This window comes from Rattus norvegicus, chromosome 20, assembly GCF_021556685.1.
Source record: "Rattus norvegicus strain SHRSP/BbbUtx chromosome 20, alternate assembly SHRSP_T2T, whole genome shotgun sequence".
Taxonomy (NCBI): Eukaryota; Metazoa; Chordata; class Mammalia; order Rodentia; family Muridae; genus Rattus; species Rattus norvegicus.
The window spans coordinates 46,311,801-46,323,393 of record NC_141553.1 but is presented as its reverse complement, the minus strand read 5'-3'; the positions used below and the strand labels follow the sequence as shown (position 1 = coordinate 46,323,393).

At 47.0% G+C, this 11,593-nt stretch overlaps 1 protein-coding gene and 1 long non-coding RNA gene across 12 annotated transcripts in view; one reads left to right on the top strand and one right to left on the bottom strand.

Annotated features, from left to right (window-relative positions):
- Nucleotides 1-4,258, bottom strand: part of Traf3ip2 (Traf3 interacting protein 2) — a 43,067-nt gene extending 38,809 nt beyond the window's left edge. For 5 of the 7 annotated variants that reach the window (XR_015644891.1, XR_015644890.1, XR_015644888.1 and 2 more), the window contains exon 1: nucleotides 4,134-4,258. The gene's annotated coding sequence lies outside the window, so the exon portion shown is untranslated. 7 annotated transcript variants of the gene reach the window in all.
- Nucleotides 3,237-9,499, top strand: LOC108349084 (uncharacterized). Of its 5 annotated transcripts, none has more exons than XR_015645901.1 (4): nucleotides 3,237-3,369; nucleotides 3,837-4,004; nucleotides 4,439-4,574; nucleotides 4,810-4,998. It is a non-coding gene; the product is annotated as an uncharacterized LOC108349084 (long non-coding RNA). The 5 variants fall into 5 exon arrangements; XR_015645902.1 differs by having other exon boundaries at nucleotides 3,837-4,010; XR_015645898.1 differs by lacking the exon at nucleotides 3,237-3,369 and having other exon boundaries at nucleotides 3,722-4,004.
- Nucleotides 9,500-11,593: the final 2,094 nt, after the last annotated feature.

Here is an 11,593-nt window from a genome sequence, read left to right as displayed (position 1 = left end):
CAGTAAGAAATAACTATATATCCATTAATAATAATTCGGAGGATCCTAAACTCTAACTTAGATCAGATCTTTTCTTATAGTTTTTTCAAGACGGGATTTCTTTTGTGTAGCCCTGGCTGTCCTGGAATTCACCCTGTAGACCAGGCTGGCCTCTAATTCAGAGATCTGCCTGCTTCTGCCTTCCTACTGCTGGAACTAAAGGCATGCGTCACCACCACCCAACCTGGATCAGATATTTTCAATCACAGATTCTCAAGGTGTTTTTTATTCCCCAGAGAATAATTTAGATTTTCTTTTTTCCATTTATTTATTGTTTATATAATGCACTGGGATACCACGGTACCCAGGAATAGGTTCTTTACACCTTGTCGATCCCTAGGATCAAGCTAAGGTTGTCAGGATTGGTGACAAGTACCTCTACAAGCCGGGTCATCTTGCTGGTCACAAAGAGTAACATTTTTTAGTGTTTCTAATCACAGATTTTTTAAAAATATCTGTGAACTCGTTAATTTCCTTGCCTACTGCCCAAATGTATGCAAATTATCCTAAGATTGGTTTGGCTAGTAGAAGACTAGTCCAGCTCACCCGAGTGACCCAAACCCCAGGGAGCAAACTTCCAAGCTTACTTGCAGAATTTCCCTGAGAGAGAAGCTGTTCAAGTACGATTTGCCAGAGTCTCTGAGGCGGCGTGAGCCGTGTTGACACGGGGACATTTGCTGCACCTTACGAGGAAGACTCACAACAAGCCCAGGGCGGTCATAGTGCTCTGCTCTGTAAAGTGGACTTGGGACTTCGTGCTGAACTTGAAAGGGGGAAGGGAGACTTCTGGGATCAGACCGCCTACCACACTGAGAGCTGGTAATAAAAACATTTAGAGAAACAACCTCAAGCTGGGTCAGGAGTTTTTGTTGCCACTGTCTGTCTGTCTGTCTGTCTGTCTGTCTGTCTGTCTGTGTGCTTGCTTCACATAAGGCGCTCTTTCTAGTGTACCTAATTCAGCTCAGGCCACAGAGTGAAGTGGAAGGGACAGGAAGGGTATGGAGGAGAGGAAAAGGCCTGGGAATCCGTAGGGCTATGGGAGGGAAGAAGACCTTGTAATCTAGGCGGGTTACAGGTACAGGAAGGGTCTGGGGCGAGGCACGCATGCGCAGAGTGGGCCAGGGGCCAGGATGACTAGGCAGATGACTCAGGATAGAAAAAGTTCAGAGATGAGCATGAGAGCGGAGAGGAGTGGCAGAGAGGGCTGGGCACAGGATTCCAATGCGGCAAAGGAGCCAGGTTTCCTTCATCGCTCAGGGAGTTGCCAAGACCCCATTCGGACTGGGTCTGCCGGGTGTTAAAGGGGAACAGGCTGCGTGAGGGTCTCCCACCTACCCAAACATCTTGCTTTCAGCAGTGCCATCAGGGAACCGAGCCAAAGTGGCAGCAAGCTAAGGACTGACACATGGACGAAAGGCCACCCTTCCATGGCTGCTTTAAAGCCGATGGTCCCTGAGAAGGCCTGTGTGCACACCTGTATACAAGAAGAGTGAGCAGAGCAGAGCGCCAAGTTTGGAGGAGCCAAGTGGGCTCTAGGAGGCATGCTGGGCCGGAGACAAGGAATGTGGGATGGGAGGGAGGGAGCTGTGTTTCCGGAACTAAAACAGGAGAAGCCTGGAGGACAGCTTCTAGATTCCAGCCATCAGATGCTTCTTGGGGAAGGCCAGTTGGATTACTTTGATAAAGAAATAGGATCCAGGTTTAAGGGCCATTTAATTGGCTATGGAAGGACCTGGAAGTTGGCCACACCTCCACCTGTGCTCATTCCTACAGCAGCTGCCTGTAGTTCATATGGACGTGAACTAATCTAAAATCGCCTGCTGCAGAAAATGATTTGAATTCAGGATCTATCTGAGATTTCCACTCTGCAATGTGTAAGACATTGATTTCCTTTAGACAAACTCCGCCACCGTAATCTACCTAGGACTTTCTCCTCTTTAATTTTCAGTGTGTCTGAAAGTCACTAACCCTTCATCCAGGGAGGTACAGGCTTGAACACTGTGTGTCTTTGGGCTCTCTGAGAATCGCTAGGCTAGGAACATACCCCACCCCACCCCCCTGGGTCCTGCCACGTTGTCTGGCCCCTCGCCCTGCTCAAGGCGGCCCCACGAAGTGAACACGTCAGAATGGCTGCATCACCCACCTCCTCACACTTGTCCTGTGTGGAATGACTTGGAAGAACACCAGATTAAGAGTGGCTGTAGTGGACCGTCTACCATCAAAGAGGGTCTGACAGAAATACAGCTGCTACCCCGGTTTCAGATGGTAACACTCTGGGATTTGAAATAAGAAGCAAGAAGTCGCCACAAGCAAATGTGTTGGGAGTCTGGTGCCCTTATTCCGGAATACATAGTGGTGTCTGGTACAGACCTCATGGACACCCTACAGAGAGTTTAACAATACCCAAAGTTCCAAACCAGTCCCCTCAGCCAGAACCTGCTGGAACTGTACTGACTGTCAGGAATTGCTCAAAAGAAACAATAATAATGTTCCTTAAAGCAGTGGTTTGGAAGAGGTTAAGGATCCAGTGCGTCTGCCAGCCAGTAATGACTCCAATCAGTCGTCAGCCTTACATGGGGCTGATGGGTTTCTGTTCCCTTTCCCCTCCCATTAAAGGCCCACACACGGACTGTTTGTGGCCTGGAGTGCCTTCTGATCCAGCTCCTGGCCTCTGCCACGGGATTATCTGCCAGCTCTGGAGCCTGCCTTGCCTCTCAGCAAACACATGGGACATGAGCTAAATTCAAGAAATCCCATTTCCCCCTATGTGGTTAAAGCCAGAAATGATGGCTGGATTCTAGGCAGCTCTCCTGCAGAGCTGGTCTGATACCCCACGCCCACCCCACCCCCATCACTCCCCCCCCCACTCCCCCCCCCTACACCCCTGCCACAGGCTGCCTGCCCTGACAGCTGCTTTACCTTTGGCCCGGAAAGCAGATGAGGGAAATTGAAAAACATTTTTTTTTTTAAGTTTACGTGTAAGATTGAGTGCCTCTACAGCGTTTGATGACATGTCAAGTTCTGGGGGCTGGAAAATATAAGAAGCAAAGCCTTCCTAATGCACTAGTAGCAGAGGTAAATTTTATATGTGTAATAATCAGCAAATAAAACATGCTTTAGAGACCACCCATCATGGTACCCTTCTGGGACTGCCCTGGCCTTGTTTCCTTAGAAAGGAATTTAGACATAAGCATGTTAGTGCCTGGGCGCCCACATGCGTGTACACACATACACACACACGCTCTGCAGATGAAGAAATCCAGGCTTCTGGGAGCCAGCGAGAATTGCTCAAGAGATGGACCCACGCAAAGTGGAGGGAGAACTTGGACGGCAAGTTTTCTGTCCTCTTCTTCAATTATTAATTTGGTTTCTTTCCACTGACTCCCTTTTAAAAAAAAAAAGTCTGTGTGTGTGTCTAAGAGGCCACTGTGAACTAGGAAGTCGCAGAGAAGGCGGCGGCTTCTAAGATCCAGTGTTTCTCTCCTGGCATTCCCAGCAACATCCAGACCCAGCAAATGACTGGCTAAGGGGAATGGAGGCCTGCCGGGGTGTGAGGGTGGGGGCGTCGAGTACTTTCTAACCCGAGAATGTGCTGTTGGTATTTTCTCCCAGCATAAAATAGGGAAAAACTGGGAGTTGGCCTTCCTGCCAGTGTCTTGGGCTGAAAGCCAAGTACTTAATCCTTTCTATCATGGCTCCTTCCTTTGAGAAACAGTTTTGATTCGTTTTAAAGACAGGTTCTCGCTACGTCACCCAGGCTGGCCTTGAACTCACTACGTACCTGGATTTCTTGACAGCTAACTATGAGTACTGAAAACTCCAAGCAGTTTTGTGGCGGTGTGTCCCTCCCCTTAAAGAGTTAATTAAGCAGCCCCGCGGCCTGCCCGAGAGAAACCCTAAAGAGGCGCCACATTCTTGCAGGAACTCAGTCTGTCCCAGCTCAAACTGCCCTCCAGATGAACAAGGTAAAGGTGGGGACATGGGGACATGAGGGCGGAGGGAAGTGAGATCTGGCGACCGGGAAGGCAGTGGACTGGAAAGCCGGTCAGTGGTTAAAGAGGTCAGAGCAGGCAGGGACCAATGAGCTCGCTTACCTAAGATCGCCACCGACAGACGGGCCCAGGGGGTGGTCGCGGGCTCTGCTCTCCGGGATCCACCTCGGGCCGCTCAGACCTCCCTCGCCCTCTCCAGGTCCAGGTAAGTGGTGGAGCAGGCTCTCGAGCAGGAAGTGGATGCTGTATGCAAATCTCTACGGAGAGGAAGCCTCTGCTCAGCAGTCTCCCCGTGGGGCAGTGAATCAACCGCTGAGAACTGACTTTACTTCTTAAAACAGAAACCTCCCGCGTTTACCAGAGAGAACCAGCAGCCAATTAGGCTGCATCCTGCTTTTACCACACAGATAAGAAAACTGTGAGGAATGCCCCGGGCTTCTGGGTTACTGCGGCGGGCGCCTGAGAAGGCGTCTCTTGGAGACTGAACTTGAGTATTCAGACTGCTGATTCTTGAGCGCCTTCAAACGAAGAAACCTGGGCCCGGTAATGGGAGGGAATGGGAAGCAAGAGCTTATAACTGAGTCTTTTAACTCACTAAAACAGACTTGCTGCCCGTAACTAAGGGGCAAAGGGTTCACTGCCTATATCCCTGTGCTGGACTGTATTCTCTCACACATACACACACACACACACACACACACACACACACACACAGCCCTCCGGCTTCTCATTTCACAATCTTAAGTTTATTTCTTTCTTTTTCCCTTTGTTTATTCAGTGCTCTACGGAATTTATTGCACAGACGGGGATCCTGGAGGCAGAAGGATGCCACGGTGGTGTTTATGGGTAATATAAATCCAGGTTACTTCCAAGGCATTGGAGGGTGATGGGAGCCAGCCCGCGTGTGAACTCCTTCAGGCCACCAGCCAGCATCGCAGCCCCTGAACTCCCCCCTCCCCCACAGAAGGTGTCTCAGACTGAGCCAGTCCTGTCTCCCCATTCGCACACACAGGGGACACCGCCCAGAATGCCCTCAATCAGGTTGCCCAAGTATTACACGTAAAGTTGTGCCACACATAATAAGCAAAGGGAATGTGGCTTGTTTTTAAAACTTTAGAATAAAGGTGGTACAGTTGTTGGTGTATTTGGAAAAAAACATTTTTGACAATATATATGGTCACACAGAGAGAGAGAGACAGAGACAGAGACAGAGAGAAAGAGAGACAGAGACAGAGAGATATTAGATTTATGTGTCCCCAGCATCTGGGACACTGCCCATGACATTATAGGCAATCACTGTATACCTGTTGAATCATCTAGTCAGAAATGTGTGAGCTGAGCCTGGAAGCCTTCTGCTTCAAAATTATTATTAGATCTTAGTGGTTGGGGGAAACCAGCATTCTGCGTGGAATGACTGGAACCAGGATAATGGGGCAGGGGACTCTATCAACATTGGAATGAGAACAGGAAAGGGGAGACAAATGGGAGGGGAGAGCAGCGGGAGGGGGAGTAGGGCTGAGTAGAGCCCCAGAGGTGTTTCTGGAAACCTCTGCCTTTGGAACCCTTTCTGTGAGGAGTCAGGACAGCCTTTTCTTTCAGTCTCCACCCCGTGAGAGCTGTGATATGGGGGCCTGTAAGAAAGGCAGCAAGCCTAAGACCTGTCTTAGGTTGCTGTGTACCCCTCCTCTCTGAGTCCATCCTAGCTCGGGGAATGGGATAACAGCTCCTTGCTCAGAGCCTCTGCTAGGCCCCTCCTGGAAAGCAGCCCAAGGATGTAAACTGTTTATAGAGAATCTCCTGCACCGAGAAACGTCTGTCTGCACATGCCTGGCGAGCTTAGACTGAAAGAGGAATGACAGAGGCCATGCCTGAGGACTGGGACATAAACACCTCAGGTTCCCAGATGCTTTCCACTGCTGTCTGGATGCTCACATGTAGCCTCCCAGGAAGCAGCTTGCCCCTGGGGACCTTTGCATACCTTTAACCCTTCAAGCAGACATGAGAGGTGCAGAAGCCGCCATTCCCACAGCACAAGGCTCAGAGATGCCCACTAGCTTCTTGAAGGGCACATAGCTAATTTGTGGATCAGCCAAACTCCGAGCTATCTCGCTTGCTTGTAGGAATCTTTCCTCCTTTGGCTGCTCAGCTCTGGACTGTTTCCTACAAGTCTGAGTGCAGCTGAGGCCGTTCCCTTTCTTTACACAACTCTTGATAACTCTCAAAAGGGGACGGACGGAAGCAATGAAAAGGCCAGTCTGTGACTGCCAGGGTCTGTGTTTACACATGAGTCTCTGCTCTCAGAGTCAAAAGTCGAGGAGTCAAGAGACGGGCCAACCATCTCACCCTGAGTTAAAAAGTCCAGAAGTAAAGCTTGCCAAGTTCTAGGGGTCCCAGTGTCTTTTGTCAGTTAGGGCTTGTCTTGGTTGCTTTTCTGTTGCTGTGAGAAGATACCATCACCACGGCAACTCAGAAAAGGAAGTGTGTAATTAGGCATTACTCTTCCAGAGAATTAGACTATATGATGGTTTGAATGCTTGGCCATCGGAAGTGCCACTATGAAGAGATATGGCCTTATTGGAGGAGGTGTGTCACACGTCACCGCCTCCTAGGCTCATGCTCTGCCCAGTACGGAAGACACCTTCTTCCTGGCTATCTTCAGACCAAGATGTAGAACTTTTGGCTCTCCAGCCCCAAGTCTACTTGTGTGATGCCATGCTTCCCACCATGATGACAATGTACTGAAACTCTGAACTATAAGCCAGCCCCAATTAAATTCCATGGTTATAATGTCTCTTCACAGCAATAAAACCCTAAGACAGAAGATGGTACCAGGGACTAGGGTATTGCGTGGTAGGTCTGACCATGCTTTTATTTGGAAGAATTTGGATTTGGGGGCTTTGGATTTGGAATGCAATGGAGCACTTTAAGTGGGAATTAATGGGCCATCACGGTGGGAATATGAAAGACTTTGGTGCTGATAGTTCTGCATCTTGTTCCGAAGGCAGACAGGAGAAGGGTCTTAAAGCTCACACCACAATGATACACTTCCTCCAACAAGGCCACACCAACTTCCTAACACTGTCACTTTCTGGGCCAAGCATGTTCAAACCACCACAGAACTGTAATCCAGAAAAATGGAGGGTACACCTATGAGAGACTGAGAAATTTTTTTTCTTTGTTGGAAGTAGGTGAGAGAGACTACTTCTAGTCCAGACCTTTGAGGTAGGAAGAGAAGCCTCTGATTCAGATTTTTGAGATGGAAAGACACAGGTTTTTGATCTGGACCTGAGGTGGGGAGACATTTTTAATCTGGGCCACACCTTCTGCTGGAAGCCAATAGAAAGGCATGGAAGAAGGAAGGTTTTTGCTTTTTGCCCGCTTTGCCTTGCCTGGCTCACATATCCATTCCTTCACTGCCATTGGAACATCCTTCTTCAGAATGGTAGCATATACAGAAGACCAGCAGACGTACCTGGCCTTGTGGACTGAGCCACTACTAGATTCTGGGACTTCCCATTCACAGTTGGCCATTGTTGGGTTAGCTGGACTGCAGCCTGTGAGTCAGATGTGTGTGTGTGTGTGTGTGTGTGTGTGTGTGTGTGTGTGTGTGTGTGTGTTCGTGTGCATGTGTGCGTCTTAGTTAGAGTTTTATTTGCTGTGAAGAAACACCGTGACCGAGGTAAGTATCATAAAGGACAATATTTCATTGGGGCTGGCTCACAGGTTCAGAGGTTCAGATCATTATCATCATGGCAGGAAGCATGGCAGCGTCCAGGCAGACACGGTGCTGGAGAAGGAGCTGAGAGTTCTACATCTTGATCCAAAGGTAGCAAGAAGGAAACACTGTCTTCCACAGGCAGCCAGGAAGAAGCTCTCAAAGCCCACTTCCACAGTGACATACTTCCTCCAACACTCCCCCAATTATTAGGCCATACCTCCTCATAATGCTAGTTCCCATGGGCCGAGTATATTCAAATCACTACATTCCACTCCCTGCGTCCCACAGGCTATGGAAGTTATACCTAGCCATAGCATAATGCAAACTACATTTAGTCTAATTTCAAAAGTCCCAATAGTCAATCATAGTATCAACAAGTCTCTTCTGATATTCAATCTCTTAACTATAATCCCCTATAAAATCTAAATAAAAAAGCAGATCACATACTTCCAATATATCATGACACGAGATATACATTACCATTCCAAAACATCACAGTGAGGAATTACTGGACCAAAGCAAGATCACAACCATCTGAGCAAACTCTGCATCTCCATTTCTGATATCCAACTCCCTTCAGTTTTGATGACTACAGCAAACTTACTTCTCTTGGGCTGTTTCTACTCCCTGTTAGCAGCTTTCCTAGACAGGGATCCCACAGCTCTGGCATCTCTAACATCTTGGGGTCTCCAAGGCAACTTCAACTTCACAGCTACTTTCAATGTCTGGGATCTGCACATCATCTTCTGGGCTCCTCCAAAGCGCTTGGGTTACTTCTCTAGCTCTGCCCTCTGTAGCACTCTAAGCTCTGACTGATGCCCCTCCATTGCTGCTTCTGTTTGTGGTGGTCAACCCATTGGCCCTGGCATCTCTGGTACACTGGGATTTTCTACTGCAACTGGGCTTCATTAAGAGATTCCATTCATGATGCCAAGCCTCAACTTCAGTCCTGGACTGTGAACTCTAACTGAGGCTACACTTTCACCAATGGCCTTTCCTGGGATCTCACAGTGCCAAGACTCAGCTGCTGTCTATGTCCCCTTTATGCCTTCATAACTAGTACCACTTGGGTAACTCGACATGTTACCAAGTCCAGCTGCAGCTCGAAGTACAACATTGGTTATTTCTGAAACAGAGCTTCTTTGTGGTCTTAGAAAACACATCTCAGAAGATTTCACCTCTGTGATGCTGGTCTCTTCTTAAACATCGCTAATTTCTTAGCTCCAGCTAACTAGTACCAATTGTTCCAGTAGTCCCTTCTATTCTTGACTTTAAAGCCAGAGCCACATGGCTGAAGCTGCCAGATTTTCCTGATTGCTGCGGATCGAACATGCCCCTCTTGTTCTATTACATCACCGGCAGGTTTCTGTTTTCCAACTCTTTCACTGCCTAAGTTTGGTTTTCCTGGGACTTGCTCTGTAGACTGACGTTGAACTCAGAGATCTGCATACCACTGTCTCCTGAATTCTGGGATTAAAAGCATGTACCATCATTCCTGGAACTAAGGTTTTCTCTACTTGAAACTTGCTCTGTCACAGGTTGGCCTTGAACTCAGAGATCTGCTTGCTTCTGTCTCCTGGGAATAAAGATGTGTGCCACCACCATGCCTGAGCCTAAGTTTTTCACAGCCACCATGCCTCAAGCTCTGAATCAAAAGCCTATGTCTTCCAGCCTCAAGATCTGGCTCACGGGTGTGCCTTCCACTTCTGGATTGTAGTTCGTTCCAGATTAAAAATCCAAATGAAAACTGGCGAGTTGTGCTTGGCCATGTAGAAGGGACAATGTGACCATTTCCTGCCCCTGGAACAGAGCCAGTGGGGCTTGTTTGTAATACACACACACACACACACACACACACACACACACACAAATTTATGTTCCTGTATCAGGAATTATTCTCCCTGTCAAGGTTAATGACTCCATGCTCCATGACAATCAGAGATAGCATGAATCTGGAGGCAAGAGTGTGTCTATGTCCTTAGCAAAAATAGTAAATTCTGAGACCTTCGGGTCAGCCCCTAAGGCTGTAGGAAAAAACTCTAAAAACATGAATTAAAAAATATATGATTTCTCAACTATGTAAACTGTAAAGATGCAATATGAATTATAGAAGGAGCTTCCTGGACCTAAAAGAACAAAGGCAGCTACACTATAAGCCAGCTTGTCAGAAAGATACAAAGACAGGCAGATTCCTAAGTTCAAGGTCAGCCTGGGACAGAGTGACATTGGGCTTTGGTGTGTTGGGATCCTACCCAGCTAAGTTTATTGTCTGTGCTTACAAAGGCAAGCAGATTTCTGAATTCATTTGCAATGTTTAAAAAAACAAACAAACTATGTGCTTGCTGCCTTTTTCTAAGAATGAGGGGGCTGGAGTCACAGGATGCTGATTCATGGGATAATCAAGAGGGAAGCTGGGGTAATGACTGAATTAATATATAAATAAAAGACTGGGCTTTTGGTCTGTAGGAGATGAGCTATCCAGAGATTTTTTTTTATAATTTTTTTGAGCAAGAGAGATCTGTCTTGAGCAGAGGGCTGTTTGGAAAGCTGTCTTGAGCAGAACACAGGCCATCAATTGTACCCCATGATTTGACTTCCAGTCACTGTTTTTTTTTTTTTTTCCACACTCAAACTCTCTCAGGAACACCTCTCCAAGCTGAGGTGAATCCTTGGCTGAAAAAAAATAATCAGTTTATAATAACACCCAGAGTTCGATGGCAAAGGCATACACAATAAGTTTAGATCTGTGGGATCTTGCCCCGAGATCACGACTCCCTTAATTCCATTTAGTATCCTTGATCACAGGATTAAGTTCCATTTCACTTCCTGGTTCTTCTTCATAACTTGAACCATACAATTTGTATTTTTTCCTTCCTAAGTTTGCTCTGCTTGATCAAAATGCTCTTCACGAGAGTAAATCAGAGGACGAAGTCTGTACTGGGCTTTTCTGAGACTTCCTGTGTCAATGCAATTAATCTGAATCTCTTCACCTTAGCCTTGGGCAGACTCTAAACACAAGGGCAAAAAGCAGTCATATTCTTCATGAAAACATCACAAGAACAACATACTAAATTTCTGGGCAACATACTAAACTTCTCTGAAACCTCTTGAGCCAGCGGGCCTCTACAGTTCAAATCACCCTAAGTACCACCATCTTCCGTATTACTACTAGAATGTCCCATTAAGCCCCGGGTAAAGCATACCACTGCTTTCCAGAGTCCTCAAATCCATTTCTCCAAAAACATGGTCAGGCCTATCGCAGCAATACCTCAGTCCCTGGTACCAACTTCTGTCTTAGTTAAAGTTTAATTGCTGTGAAGAGACACCATGACCAAGGCAACTTTTATAAAGGACAACATTTAATTGGGGCTAGCTTACAGTTTCAGAGGTTCAGCACACTTTCCTCATAGCGTTTAGGCTGACATGGTGCTAAAGAAGGAGCTGAGAGTTCTATATCTTGATCTGAAGATAGCAAAAGGAGACTCTGTCTTCCTCAGGCAGCCAGGAGGAGGCTCTCAAAGCTCACTTCCATAGTGACACATTTCCTCCAATAAAGCCACACATATTCCAACAAGGCCATGTCTCCTAATAGTGCCATTTACCATAGGCTAAGCATATTCAAACCAATATATATATATACATATATACATATATACATGTATGAGAGAGAAATTCATTCCGTAAGTTTTATAACTCTAGAGGAGAACCTTGACTAATACTGTACAACTCTTTTGCTTGCCCCTAGTGACAGACTTTCTCCTATGCAAAAACTTCATGACTGGGGACCAAGTATTCAAATATATGATGAACCCATGGGGCTATTCTCACTTAAACATCCACAGGG